General features: G+C 37.7%; 1 protein-coding gene across 1 annotated transcript in view; it reads right to left on the bottom strand.

Annotated features, from left to right (window-relative positions):
- The window catches only part of LOC134216685 (protein amalgam), a 446954-nt gene that overhangs the window by 216356 nt on the left and 214645 nt on the right, over positions 1 to 15953 (bottom strand). The window lies entirely within an intron of this gene.

Below are 15953 nucleotides of genomic sequence, written 5' to 3'. Positions count from 1 at the left end.
CATCCAGATGCTATAACAGCTGTGGGTAGAAAACCAGCGCAGCAAGCATTTCCACGTTGGAGCAGCTTCTACTATTGGAGCAAACGAAGCATAATTAGTTTTTCTCTATATTTATTATCGAAAAACTTTAATAAAACGAGGAAAATCGATCATTTGATGATCGATTTATTCAAAAAGTATGGGCATCCCTATACCTTTTGAATGTCATCTTTTCATCTGCATGACTTTTCGCCATCGTCGCCATGGGATTTACTAGAATAAACAACAAGAAAACATGTTTAGATTCCTCTTTGCTCGCTAGATGATGCGTTATCACCGGCAAATGGTTCGCCATTTCGTTGTATGGAAAAGCTCGAAGTGAACCATATGGTTAATATAATATATTTGATCGAAGTTAGTGTATCGGACAAAATAAATTAGTGAGTTTATGATTCGCTTTCCGGAAAGTATTCTCTTTACCGGAGCGGGAATCGAACCCACACTCCACAGCACATGCGTCTAGACGATTGATATCGCTAACCGCACGGCCACGAAGCCCACTATGAAGGAAAAACAGATTTTAGTCATAAAGACGTTAGGCATAAGTACGTTAGGCATAATGTACTTTAGGCATAATGTACTTTTGGCATAATTCTGGCTTCTTTATGTCATAGGCTGTTCTTTGGATCATTTTATGCCAAACGTACATTATGCCTAACGTTCGTTATGCCTATCGTGCATTGTGCCCAACGTCCATTATTACTAACGTACTTATGCCTAACGACAAGTACTCGCACAACTTTTGCATTTTGATGCGTTTTAGGTGCTGTTCGGCATTTCAAACAAAGTTTGACTGAAAACAATATTATAGTCACGATCATTAAAGTACGACAATCGAGCACTCGTCTGAATGTTGTTTTCTTGGCTTTGGGACAGTTCGTCGAATGACATTTCGTCGAATGACGTTTAGTCGAATGTCATTTAGTCGAAAGTAAATTTGGTCGAAGGGACATTTAGTCGAATGGACATTTGATCGAATTGACTTTTAGTCGAAAGGACATTTGATCGAATGGGTAATTAATTAAATGGATAATTCGTCAATAGATTTTTGGTTAATTTGAATAAATAATCCACAAGATACATGGATAAACTGATAAGAGGAATTCAGTAGACGTTAGGAAGCAGCAGTGGATGAAACGAATACGGGTGCCAATGAGGATTTTTCACTTGAGCTAACTGGGAAACTTCTGGAGTATACCCTGGTGTATTATAGAAAAATTGAAAACCTTCAGAAATAGTCTAATATTAGGTACATATGGTGGAATACCCTCCATTCTATTTTCCGGCACATGGTCACTTCGGAACACATCGTTGATTGAAATTTAGTCTAAAGACATTTGGTCAAATGACCGTCGAAAGGACGTTTAGTCGAAGGGACATTTGATCGAAGCGACGTTTGGTCGAATAGAAATGGTTTTCTAATTCTTTTCATTGGTCCTGACGAAAGCGAGAAAACAAAATGGGGGCCGGGTGATGCTTTTTTATTTCACCCGGCAAGGGATATAGGACGTCAATTTTATTAATGCTTATTAAAGGGTTAAAATACATTTTAGCGGGAAATAGTTCAATTTTTTGGGTTAGAAATTTAATTTACTTTTATATTGGTAACACAAAAGTTGAATTATTTTGATTAAAAAAACATGTGTAGATAAGGAGCCTAAAATGTAGTTTTTGCAAAATAAAAACTCTATGTATTTAAAAGTTTTCAACACATCACTGTTAATAACATTTTAAAATATACTTCCTATACCATGTTGAAAAACAGTGATTTCACGCACACACCCGTCACCATTAGATGGTAACAGCGAATTGATACTCTTTCTTTCACTCAATATTTATAAAAAAATAGCTGAGTATGAAATTGTGTTTCAACCATAATTCGTTAATTATTGGCCGAAAATTTAATTCGAGCCAAATAGTCATATAACCTAATGACAAAACATCATTTTTTTTATTCCTTTCTTTATTTAGTAGGCACTCTGTGTTTCTTAACCGTTACTGTGGTATTCTGCTGTACATAATCCACAAGGAATCTATTTTTAAGCAGACCCCACACGACGGAAAAAGTTTGACAAACTCTTGATTATTGAAGAAAAAGATTGATGGTGTGACTGTGAACCCAAAATATTGAAGTAAATATTGAGGGAAATCAGAAAAGTTTGATATTCTTTCAATATTTTCCCTTATCTCCCCTGGCAGTTTGCCCACAGGAGTCGATGACGGTTGAAGGTGTGTGCGTGTTTTGTGCGTAATACCGCTGGCTATTTGATTCGTATTAGTTCAAGAGAAAAATTGAGTTTTCTTCAGCTACGGCCATGCCGGCTAATCAGTGAAAATATTGATGAAAAGTTTGACGAACAATGTATTGTCAATATATGCCTCGTGTGGGGTCTGCTTTAGATTTCCACCCGGTAAAATCGTTTACTCATTAATGGGTACTTTTGTCTATATCTCTTTCTCTCTGCTGAAAAATTTATCATTTTGGGAGAATAAGTGGATTTACTCATTTAAATGAGTAGATCCACTTATTCTCTCAAAATGGGTAAATTTTTCAGCAGAGGGAAAGAGATAAAGAAAAAAGTACCCATTAATGAGTAAACGTGTTCTCCGTGCATTATGCATTATTGTTGTCGTTGCCAGTCCGTCTCATCGTGAGCAGAGATGCCAGATTTGAAGACATGTCTTCAATTTTAAGACATTTGAATCTCTGTGAAGATATTCATTTCGTGAAGACATTTTGAAGACTTTTCAAAATATTTGAAGACTTATAAGTCTAGATATATCTACTTATTTGAAGATACCTGAAGACAACCAATAAGCCAGCAAGTGGAAAATACAATTTCATTTTTTACTTATAAATTCTGCGACTTCTATATGTAAATTATATACAAAAAAAATTACAAAAGTTATAAAAGTCTTTGTCTCGGGCCTAGAATCTCAAACATAAAGATACCTTCACACTAGCGGACTGCAAACTGCAACGCATTTCAGACCTCATACGCACTTGACTTTGAGTTGTGCGCTGGTTAAAAAATTCCCGATGGCAGAATTTGTTTGAATTTTCCTTGGCGGCGGCGGCGTTTTTCGTATTTCGTATTTTATTATTACATCGGAACGCGAAAAATGATTGAATTCTTCTATGACTTGATTGAATCTATTCAACCGTTGAGCTAGAACCTGAATTTAATCTTAATTTCATTTGATCTTTTCAGCATTTCCATGTGACTTTCCTCTGAATATCCGTCGAAACTCTTTGAATTTCCCGTGGATTAAAAAAAATCTGAGAAAATTTAAAAGACTTTTTCGTGTAAAATAAGGAGAATTTCCACTGAAAATTATGGGAAATTTCTTGTCTGAACTCAAGAGAATTGAAATTGGAATTCAGTTCAAAATTTATATCTAATAATTTCCGTAAAAAGATATAAAGGGAATCCTCTAAAATTAAATTAAATAAAATTAAATAAAATTTCTCCTTAGTTTCCACAAGCTCTTCTGAACTCCCACAATAAATCCTTTTAATTTCCACAAGAAAATTTGTTCAATTAATTTTAATAGAAAATTTTTACGAATGTCGACAAGAAATTGAATTTGTTCTGGTGTTAAATGATTATTTCTCATTATTATTATTATTATTATTATTTTTAACACAAAATTTGGAGGAAGCAAAACCCTTTGAGTGAATTCTTATGAATTACTTCTCAAAAAGGCACAAAACCTCCTCATCTTTTCAAAAACGTTACAAATTTAAAAAAATAAAACTGAAGGCATGCGGATTATTTCTCATTATTTCCATGGTAAATTTCTACTTGAAAATCTTCCTAAAAAAAATCAGATAAATTCCACAATAAATTTAAGGGATTTTTAATTAAGGACTAAGTAGCAAAATCAGAGGAAACTTGTAACACACTTTCGGTCAATTCTTCCTTGAATTCCTATGGTAATTCTTCTAGAAATATCTTTGAACATTCTTCCAGTATTTTTCCTGAGAATTCCTCTAGGAATTTCTTCAAACATACGTTCTGGTTTTCTTTCCGAAATTCATCCAGGAAAATTGTCCGGAAGTTTCAGGGATTTTTCAAAAAATCCTCCAGGAATTCATTTGGAAGATCCTCCAGAAGTTCCTCCAGAACTCCTTCGGTAGTTCCTTCACGAATTCCTCCATTAGTTCTTCCAGAAATTCTTTTAAAAGTTCTGGGAGTTCTGCGGAAGCTATTCCAGGGATCCCTCTCCGGATGTTCCTCCTCTGAAAGATCCTTCAAGGTTGCCGAATTACTCTCCAAGAATGCCTCTGGAAGTATACTTTTATTTCCTCCAGGATTTCTTTCGAAATTTTTTGCAGCAATACCTCAAGAAGCTTCTCCAACTACCTCCAACTATATCCTTCAGAAATTCATCAGGAAAATCCTTCAGCTATTCCTCCAGAAAATCCCTCCTGAATTCATCCTGAAGATTCTACAGGAATTCCTTCTTAGGTTTTTCCAAGTATTTCGGTAGTTCCTTCAGATTTTATTTCCAAGTTCCTTCAGTAAATCCTTTGGATGTTCCAACAGTAATTCCTCGGGAATTTTTTTCAGGAGACTTTCAGAAATTATAAGAAGCTACATCCAGAAGAAAGTTTTAAGCTCCATTGGGAATTTATCCGGAAGTTGATCTAGATATTTACCCAGACGTTCCTTTAAAAAATTCTCTGGATTTTTTCAAGTATTTCACAGTAAATTTTGAATCCCAACAGGGTATTCTTTGAAAAGAAATTTGGAAGAGTTCCACTTGAAAATTACTGTGAAAATTACGTGACTCAGTACAAAATCCAGGGGAAACTATTTTTAAAAAATAAGGAAAAAATATATTCTTTTGAATTGTAACAATTCAGATGTAAAAAAATAAACATTATTCAACAACTGTAATACAAGGAGATTATTGAATTTACACACCTATTGGGTTCTCCAATAGCATTGCGAAACAAAGGCATTGTATTGCTAATCCGGAGATGGTGAGTTCGACTCTCGGTTCAGTTCAGGGTGTTATCAGGTTGGAAACATTCTCGACACCATGGTATAGTGTAACCATCATACTTGCCACACAAGATACACACTCATGCAATGGCGGGCATAGAAAGCTTCCAATTAATAACTGATGAAATGCTAATCGAATATTAAGTTGAAAAGCAGGCCAAGTTCCAATTGGAAATATAGAGCCATTGCAGAAGAAGAAGAACCTATTGGATTTTGAAATTTTTCGCTGATAATCATAATCTTAATATTGAAGACATTTTTAAACGACTGTGAAGACATTGGAAAATATCATCTGGCATCCCTGATCGTGAGTCCATTGTGTCCGTTTGTCCTTGTCGTGTGTATCCAATGATCGTTGTATTGTTCGATTTCCATTTATCCAGGTAACGTTGGAGGAATGTCTCCGAGAAGAACAAGTTGTCAAAGTGCCCCAAACGCCACCGTAGGGGCTGCGGATCCGGTGGCTGACGAGGGTTTGATGGAAGGGCTGGGAATCGAACCCATGGCCATCCGCTTGTAAGGCGAACGTGTAGCCAACTACGCTACGGGACCCCCTACAAAACATCATTCGACTAAATTTCTTTTGACCAGGTGGTATAGATTCATTGTTGTCGGTTAGAGGAGTTCTCCAAAGTCAATATGCAGTCGGGAATATTCTCGGAATATTCACCGTTTTCGTATTATTTATTCTTTTTATGAACCTACTAGTTTATTTGTAGACGCAGTAGCGCCCGTGGCAGGTATTTAGCTTTTTTTTCTACATTAAAAACAATCAAAATTTTCAACGTCTGTTGTCTGTGATTTTGTTTCATCAAATGCTGTGTCTGGTTGTCTAAGGTTGTCACTGGTTTTGATTTCTGCATCTTAAAGTAAAAAAGAATTGAAGTGTCAAATATTTTATTATTTGTGAAAATTTCCCCGAGTGCTGCGCCTAGTTGGCTAGTCACCGGACAGACAAACAGGGCTATTATATTTATGATAATTTTTTGGACAATATTGGAGCAATAATTATGTGACTTTTAGAAACACCACAATAAACCATTTATTTTTTAATTGTTATTGACTAAAGTTCTTTTCTTTCAAATAGCCATTCGATGGAACGTCATTAGACTAAATGTACCAAGATTTTTAATTCTTAATTCTAGAATCTGATTTCGACTAAATGTCCATTCGAACAAATGTTCATTCGACTCAGTGTGCTTTCGACCAAATGTCCTGCGTCTCTAAAGGATTAAAAAAAACATTTCGACTAAATGTCCCTTCGAGCAAATATCCATTCGACGTAATGCCCTTTCGACCAAATGTCATTAAACTAAATGTCCTGCGTCTCTAAAGGATTAAAAAACATTGAGCATGAGCATGATTGACCGCCGACCGATTGCTACTCCATTTTGCCAGGTCAGCTGTAATTACACAGAGAACCAACTGATGCTTGGGACTAACATCATCCTCAATGTGTAAAAACTGGTGAACAAAAATTAAGCAATACCAGCGCCGGCCGTGTCCGAATGCAGGTCAATTAAGGAATAGGTAGGAAATTGTTGACGTGATACTCACTTTGATAGAAGCCGACGAGTCATCTGCACTTCCACGAGTTATCACTATAGACACTATAGGTTCCATAGACGAGCTGAGGCGAAGTCGAGTGTAGCCAAACGAACAGTCTGTTAGTGTAGCCAAACGAGCATGACGTCACGATAGCAATCCAAGGAACGGAGTGTGTGACATCAAATTCACGTGGTACACTGTGAAAAAGTGAAAAAACACACTTAATCAAAATTATCCAACCGTTCCTGCGCTCGTCTATGGAACCTATAGTGTCTATAGTTATCACTGGATGTTGGATAAATGGGATGGGCAGTGTTGCGGGGTTCGTTTTGGTGAACGGTATGCCGTGTTTGACGTGTAGTGTAGTATGATTGGAACGGTGTCAGGCCATTAGGCCAAAGGCCATTTGGCCGAAGGTCATTAGGCCGAATGGCCATTAGGCCGAACGGTCATTAGACCGAATTGCCATTAGGCCGAATTTGCAAAAAGAAGCAAAAAGAGAAAAATTAGAAGTCCTTTTCTTCACCTTAGCACTTCTTTTTTCCCCCTTTTTGTATCTACTTTCTTCCTTCTTCTTTTTCCTTCTCCCTTCTTCCTTTTTCCTTCTTTCTTCTTCCTTCTTTCTTTTTCCTTCTTCCTCCTTCTTTCTTCTTTCTTCCTTCTTTCTTCTTCCTTCTTCCTTCTTCTTTCTTCTTTCTTCTTTCTTCCTTCTCCCTTCTTTCTTCTTCCTTCTTCCTTTTTCATTCTTCTTTCTTCTTCTTCTTCTTTCTTCCTTCTTCTTTCTTCCTTCTTCCTTCTTCCTTCTTCCTTCTTCCTTCTTCCTTCTTTCTTTTTCCTTATACCTTCTTCCTTCTGCCTTCTTTCTTCTTCTTTCTTCCTTCTTCCCACATCCTTCTTCCTTCTTCTTTCTTCCCACTTCCTTCTTCCTTCTTCCTTCATCCTTCTTCCTTCTTCTTTATTCCTTATTCCTTCTTCCTTCATCCTCTTTCCTTCTTCTTTTTTTTCCTTATTTCTTCTTTTTTCCTCCTTCCTTCTTTCTTTTTCTCTCTTCCTTCAACCTTCTTTCTTTCTTCCTTCTTTCTTCTGCCTTCTTTCTTCTTCCTTCATCCTTCTTCCTTCTTCCTTCTTCTTTATTCCTGCTTCCTTCTTCCTTCTTACTTCTTCCTTCATCCTTCTTCTTTCTTCCTTCTTCCTTTTTCTTTCTTCTTTTTTCCTTCTTCTTACTTCCTTCTTTTTTATTCCATCTTGCTTCATCCTTCTTTCTTCTTTCTTCTTCCTTCCTTCTTCTTTCTTCCTTCTTCTTTCTTCCTTCTTCCTTCTTCCTTCTTCTTTCTTCCTTCATCCTTCTTCCTTCTTTCTTCTCACTTTTTCCTTCTTTCTTCTTCTTTCTTCTTTCTTCTTCTTTCTTCTTTCTTCCTTTTTCCTTCTTCCTTTCCTTCTTCTTCTTTCTTCCTTCTTCCTTCTTCCTTCTTCCTACTTCCTTCTTCTTCCTTCTTCCTTCTTCTTCCTTCTTCTTCCTTCCTCCTTCTTCTTCCTTCTTCCTTCTTCTGTTTTCCTTCTTCTTTCTTCTTTCTTCTTCCTTCTTCTTCTTTCTTTCTTCTTCCTTCTTCTTTCTTCTTTCTTCCTTCTTCCTTCTTCCTTCTTCCTTCTTCCTTCTTCTTCTTCCTTCCTCCTTCTTCCTTCTTCCTTCTTCCTTCCTTCCTTCCTTCCTTCCTTCCTTCTTCCTTCTTCCTCTTCCTTCCTTCCTTCTTCCTTCTTCCTTCCTTCCTTCCTTCCTTCTATCTTCCCTTCCTTCCTTCTTCCTTCTTCCTTCTTCCTTCCTTCCTTCTTCCTTCTTCTTTCTTCTTCCTTCTTCCTTCCTTCCCTTCTTCTTTCTTCCTTCTTCTTCCTTCCTTCCTTCTTCCTTCCTTCTTCCTTCTTCCTTCTTCCTTCCTTCCTTCTTCCTTCTTCCTTCTTCCTTCCTTCCTTCCTTCCTTCCTTCTTCCTTCTTCCTTCTTCCTTCCTTCCTTCTTCCTTCTTCCTTCCTTCTTTCTTCCTTCTTCCTTCTTTCCTCTTCCTTCCTTCTTCCTTCTTCCTTCTTCCTTCTTCCTTCTTCCTTCTTCCTTCTTCCTTCTTCCTTCTTCCTTCTTCCTTCTTCCTTCTTCCTTCTTCCTTCTTCCTTCTTCTTCTTCCTTCTTCCTTCTTCCTTCTTTCTTCTTCCTTCTTCCTTCTTCCTTCTTCCTTCTTCCTTCTTCCTTCTTCCTTCTTCCTTCTTCCTTCTTCCTTCTTCCTTCTTCCTTCTTCCTTCTTCCTTCTTCCTTCTTCCTTCTTCCTTTTTCCTTCTTCTTTTTTCTTTCTTTTTTTTTTTTTTTTTTTCTTCCTTCTTCCTTCTTTCTTCTTCCTTTTTCCTTCTTTTTTCCTTCTTCCTTCTTCCTTCTTCCTTCTTCCTTCTTCCTTCTTCTTTCTTCCTTCTTCCTTCCAGCTTCTTCCTTCTGCCTTCTTTCTTCTATCTACTTTCTTCTTCCTTATTTCTTGTTCCTTATTCCTTATTCTTTCTTCCTTTTTCCTTCTTCCTTCTTTCTTTTTCCTTTTCCTTTTCCTTCTTCGTTCTTTTTTTTCCTTCTTCTTTTTTTTCTTCCTTCTTCCTTCTTACTTCTTCCATCTCCCTCCTTTTTCATTTTTTCCTCTCCCGTTCCACTTCTTCCTCACTTCGCACTAGTCACTTTTCACTTTCCAGTACTCACTCGGCCTAATGACCGTTCGGTCTAATGACCATTCGGCCTAATGACCCAGCATCGATTGGAATTGAACAAAAACGCAAGCAAAGCGCAATAATGAATTTTCTCACAATCCGAACAAAATCTACCGGATCGCGTGATCGATCTCATAAGATTTCACATAAGAAATTGATTTTTGCTTTCACTTCACGTTCTTACCGAACAAGTTGGCGTATCAAGTGGTAACATCGCGCACTCAGTCTCTTGGAAGTTCCTTATACGCCACCGACCAAGTTCATTGTGTGACCAATTCTCGCTTAACTTTTCAAAAGAACCTAAGTTATATTATTTCATGAATCAATTTGAATATTACAATCAACAGACCAATATGATATGTGTTGATTGCAGTACTCAAATTAATTCATGATAAAAATGTTACTTAGGTTCTTTTGAAAAGTTAAGCGAGAATTCATAAACTTCACCTTCCTGTGTCAGCGAGTCCGCCTTCTTAATGCCATAGATTGGGCAATGGGATGGGACCCCTACAAAGGTAATCTTGAATGACCTTTCGACAAAATCACGCATCTGCTTTCTTATGTTTGTAAGAAAGTAAGATGCAAGTTTACCTGGTTTCATCGAGCAGTGTGCCTCGATAGACTATCCGAAAAGATGAAATAATGGGCTACAGGCTGCTCGAACATTATCCACAAAGCGATGTTAATTGCTGCCAGCACATCTTATATGTACCGAACAGTGAAGAACGTTCGTGAATCGATAAGATGTGCTAAGGATACAATAGTTCAATATCCAGCTGCTTGTATTAATCGCAAACTCATAACTTAGATAGGTCATAGTTAACAACTGTTGAAATTCTTAATCAACATTATACTATTGTCATATCAAGGATAAGCAAAAATCAAAACCCTTGCAATTATCAAACCATCTGATTCCAAGCTTCATCCATTATAAATCAATCCAGTACCCATGCGAACTCTGAACGTGATGTATCCCATTGATCACTCCCATGGCTTTGCATAAAATAAAACCAAAACAGCTAGGTAGAACTTGCACCACAACAGCAAAAAAAGAAATACTTGCACACAAAGCTGCTCGTGACAGCTGGGGATAAAAAGTTAATTCTGTTTGATATGGAACATTACCATAAAACAATGACGAATTAAGAATGTACACACACAATATTCGGGATGACGATGCGTGGTGAAAGCCGGCATCCATAACTGAGCGTGATGGCAGCAGCAATGTGGTGTGGCAGCCAGCGGGAAAAACACAATCGAAACAGTGAACGAAGCAGCACGTGTGTGGCACCACCCACCGAGCTCGCGAACCAACCATCCAACCAACCGGCGCAGCTGCTTCGGTTGTAAGTGAAAGAGGCCAACTGGGGGTGGGGTGTTGCTGAAAATGCTAACTGCCAGTGAAAAAGGAATGAGATGTTTTTTTCCCCAACTCATGGCGTTTTTCCCATCAGTCAGAACTGCCGGCGAGTGGCTGTGAAATTCCATAAAATGTTCGTTTGCCGCTCATACTGTTTTCACATACGTAGGTATGTTTAGTTTTACACTGAGCAAGCAGTGGTCGGGTAGAAGGGTTAACGGAGTTTTTTTTTCGGTTCATGACAAATTCTCTGCACTTGTCACATAAATATAGCATTGAGTGGGGAATGGTAGCGAGATAGCGAAAGTTCCCGCCTTACGATAGCAGTAACGTGATGCTTTTTACCAGATAGTTTAGTGATGCGACGGACCATTGCGTGGATGAACTATGGTTGGTATTTTTTCAAGAGTCTGTGGAAGTAATTTCTCTTCATTTGCAGGATAACACGACTTAGGGGCCTTTCACAAATTACGTTACGCTGTAGGGGAGGGAGGGGGTCAGGCCGGGTGTTACGATCCATACAAAAAACAAACCTTCCTTACAAAAAGTGTTACGTGGGGGAGGGTGGGGGTCTAAAATAATCAAATTTAGCTTTACATAATTTGTGAAAGAACCCTATGCATTCAATTTGTGGTTCCAAAAAAATACAAAAAGCGAGAATCCAATACATTTTCAGTAACGACAAATTAACAAAATTGGTATTATTCATCGAACACCGAATACAAAACAACCTGTTGAAAAGATTTTTTTTTTGCTGTATTGTAGCAGTTGATCATTCAAAATTTATTTAAATTCAGCACAAAGAGGAAACCGCCAAATGCTGTACGGCTAAAACTCTTGCCTATTGTTGAACACCCATTAGAAATGCACGTGCGTTCAATAATTGGCGAAAAAATTAGAGGCGGTAGTAGAAGGTAGAATTAGAGGCGAAAGTACAGAATTGATAGGTAATGGATCCTTTTCACACATTATAACAAAAGTAGAAGTTTGTATCCGTGACACTATCGTCAATTGAAAGTAAGATTACGTAAAGTGTAAAATATAAGGTTTTGTTATTCTGACGCTGATTTAAGATGTCGTGGCCGTTATCAAATTTGTCGTTGCGATGATTTGCCGCTGATACGCGATAGACGACATCCATGGGAATGAATCTTGAAATAAAGTTTTACTTGACTGCTACTGACGCCATCGTCAGCCACTCGACGAAATGCCACTGAAACACGTTTGACGTCACCCATGCCCTGTTACTAATAAAATTGTTCAGTTTCTCAAATCGTAATTCATCATTTCGGCGCCCAAGGAGGACTGGGATCAATCAATACGGAAGCAACGCACAACTTTCTGACGCAGCAAAGCTGAAATAATACAAGTCACAATTCAAGACAATTTTTTTAAAACAACTTATCTGCTTTTGTAAACAAAGATTCAAACGACGATTTGACGAATCTGATAGCTCTCCCACGCAAACCAACACCACCAACAGGTAGCGGAAACCTAATCCTACCTATTGGTGGTGTTGGTTTGCGTGGGAGAGCTATCAGATTCGTCGAGTCGTCGTTTGAATCTTTGTTAGCAGGTAAGTCGTTTTGCAAATTTTGTCTTGAATTGTGCGTTGCTTCCGTATCGTGTGGTGTCCCAGTCAGTACAAGATCGTATAAGATACTAAAGTGGAGGCGATATTGGTACTTTCTCATACAACATGTACATTGTACATATATCGCCCCCACTTTAGCATCTTATGTTGCATCACATACGATTTAGTGTTGACTGGGGTGCCGTTAAAAAAACGATTAGACTTAATTTTGGATTCCGGGAGACTTCTCCTTAATGGACCGTGCCTCTGTAGTGCACATCGGTTCGATCGCGTATCAACCGAAATACAAAACACTCGTTAAATTGGTTAGAAACACGGTTTCCATTATTTGTTTTCGATTACAGACTTGCGGTGGCACTCCAATCTCTTTGTGGTTGTACCATAAAATCATCAACTTGAGATTAGTAGTCGTGAGAAACTTGACTACCAACACCTACCAATCTACAGACAAAATAACCACTTGTTTTGTTAACATCCGACTACCGTAAACATTGCATTAATGTGAACGATTTCAGTCTGAGTTGTACGCAGGTTTACTCAATACGGTTTAACTATGACATAAACTAACGAAATGTGTCCGAAAATCAACAGATTAGCTTTGATTTACGTTGATATTTATGTTTTATTTTTTCATGATGCTAGCTGTTTATGTTCACATATCGTGACATTGTTGCCAAATGTTCAAACACACCAATAGCATAATTGAAATTTACTGCGTTTTTTTTTTAATTTTTCAAGGCGTTCCAAAGTAGAATAATGAAGATATAATTATGACATCAATAGATAACAGGTTGGAGAGAGATTTGTTATTTTTTCAATATCTTACATGTTTTCACTATGATTTCACAGAATTTCATGTTGACATCACTGCTTGCTGCGATAGGTAATGATCAATGACTGCTTGCATACGACGCTGCCGACGACGAGCAACCGACGACGTCGTTGGCATGCGCGGTGGGAAGAGGAATTTTTTTCACTTAGTTTTATTTTCATTGAATCGACGCCAAATGTGCACTAAATGATTCGATTATTTTGTCAATAAGTAGGTTTAGGTTCAAACTTAGTTCTGATACTTTTTCTTGTGAAATGGTGGTCAGGTTTGGTTTTTATAATAAACCTAATGTGATCGGTGCTATTCGCAGTGAGGAGGTGGGTAATTGTAAGATTGTGTTGGTGAGCCGCAGGGTAGCCATTCTGAATGACACCGTAAGAGGCCTTAAGGTAGGAACTGAATGGCTCGAGGGTTTTAGAAAGCCTAAAGGGAGTGTGAAGAGAGAGAGAGAAAGAGCTCAAGAATGGTCAACGAAAGAAGTAAAAGGGGGTCAAACGGAACGACGCTAGTCAGAACAAAGGAGGAGCCAATTTAGATAGAGTGTTGAATGCACCTACCTATAACCTACACGGTTACTGGCTAAAACCCATTAATGGGTAAAAAAAAACGCATTTTTTAACCCTACATGATTATGTCAAAAAATGCGTATATTTAAATTTGTCAAAATGGGTAAAAAAATAATCATTGCGAAGAATTTATATGCAGCTCAAAAATGTGCATTTTTTTACCCATTAATGGGTGAAAAACAGATATGAATATTACAGAACTTAGTTCAGTATTCGTTGTGCGTATCGCTGGTCGCATTAGAGCTTGACACTGGTTTGAATTTCAAATAAAATAAATCTGTTTCGAATCTGCTTACTAGCATTAACATAATTCAGCTTTTACCTCAGCGAAAGTGAATTGTTAGTATGTAAGAAAATCGCCTTGAATTAAATATTTAAATAATAATAAATAACATTCATTTCCAAAATCGCCATTTCCAGACTTTTTGAAAAATGGAACAGCTTCGAAAGAAACTAGACTTCGAGTCTTTCAAAAAACTGGAGAGTAAGTAAATTTTAATGCATTAAAGGGAAAAAATGTAAAAATTGAATTACCAATTAAGGTTATGAATGTCCTGTTTCTGGTTGCAACTCTGCTGCATATAGCTTGGAGGATGTGAAAAAACACGTAAAAAGCTTCCATAACCTTAAAACCAGCGATAAAAATACCTTTCCGTTCATTTGTAAAAGATGTGGGTCTTTGCAATCTACGTTTTGGACGTTTACTCGCCACACAGTCCATTGTCATCCGAGGGTCAATCAAGATGTGGAAGCTGCAGAACCCGATCCTCGAAGTGAACCTATGGAGATCGACCACACCCTTGAAGATGTGAACCCAAGCATACATAATCCATTTTTCTACATGGATCCGATTTCGAAGGATACTTTACTTAAGCAAGCTTCAACGTCGGTGACCGTACTTCGTTGTGACGTTGGTTTACCTGAATCTAAAATTCAATGTTTCGTTCAGCAAACTACTGATATGCTCAATATATACCAGCAATATGCCATGAATTTTATCAGAAAATTTCTTATCGATATGAGTATTTCTGTCGATAATGAAATAGCTGTGAAAATGTTTAACGATCTAGAGGTTACCAATCCTTTCCTTGAGGTTACGACGCCAGCTGACAATCTCGAATATCTTTGTGGGATAACGAAACATAACATACCCGAATCGAAAGAATTTGTATTGGGTCGCCGTAAAATTCAAAAAGTAGCTCGAATCCATATAGCAGGCGATAAACATAGGAGAATGTTCAAATCTACCAAAACTACCAAGCACATTAAAGATGTTATGCACTATGTTTCTTTAAAAGATATTCTAGGGCTAATACTTCAAAATCCTTCGGCTAGAGAAATGATACACAGCGAGAATGAATCCAAGGAGGTCGGTACTATTCGCAGCTTCAAGGATGGTATGCTTTTTCGGGAAAATGCCTTCTTACAAAAGTATCCATTCGCAGTACGCTTGTCTCTCCATATTGACGATGTGGAACACTGCAATCCCCTGGGGTCCCGCAAGGGCCAGCAGAAAGTAACAACAGTAAGCTTCAAAGTGCAAAACTTTGATGACCGTGTGAATTCGTGTCTGGACCGAGTGTATACTGTTCTTATTGTAAAATCGAAGTTGGTGAAAAAATATGGTTACAAAAAGGTACTACAACCGCTCATGGAGGATTTGACAGTGTTAGAGACAGACGATGGAGTCGTATTACGATTTTCAGAGTTTGAAAACTATACGTTACATGCAACTGTGGTGCATGTGTTGGGAGATACATTGGCCATCCACGAGTTATTTGAGCTTATGCCACCACAGTCCAATATATTTTGTAGAGCATGTTACATAACCCGAGCATCTTTTCACAGTGGCAAGTTTGGGTCTGAGCATCAACCAAGGACTCGAAACAGTATTGCTACCGATCTCAAAGCTTTACGTGAGAATACAGTTGTTCCTTCTCCATGTGGCTTGCTACGAGAAACTGCTCTAAGCTCCTTAAAGTATTTTCATTTCGCTGAGTATGTTTCTTTTGATCCGATGCATGACGATTTGGAGGGCGTTGCTAGTATGGTAATTAAAGAAATATTAAATTACATGGTTAACCAAAAGAAAACAATATCTGATGCAGATTTGAATATAAGGATTACATCATTCGATTATGGTGAAGTAGAATCTAAAGATCGTCCAATGGGAAATTTCACTGCAAAGGGACTCAAAGGAAATGGGAATACATTAAGTCAGTCGGCATCGCAAACATGGTTGTTGTTAAGAGCATTTCCATTTTTTATGGC

Source organism: Armigeres subalbatus, chromosome 2 (genome assembly GCF_024139115.2).
Source record: "Armigeres subalbatus isolate Guangzhou_Male chromosome 2, GZ_Asu_2, whole genome shotgun sequence".
In the NCBI taxonomy this organism is placed as follows: Eukaryota; Metazoa; Arthropoda; class Insecta; order Diptera; family Culicidae; genus Armigeres; species Armigeres subalbatus.
Note: the sequence above shows the minus strand (reverse complement) of the source record. Positions and strands in the feature narration are given on the sequence as shown.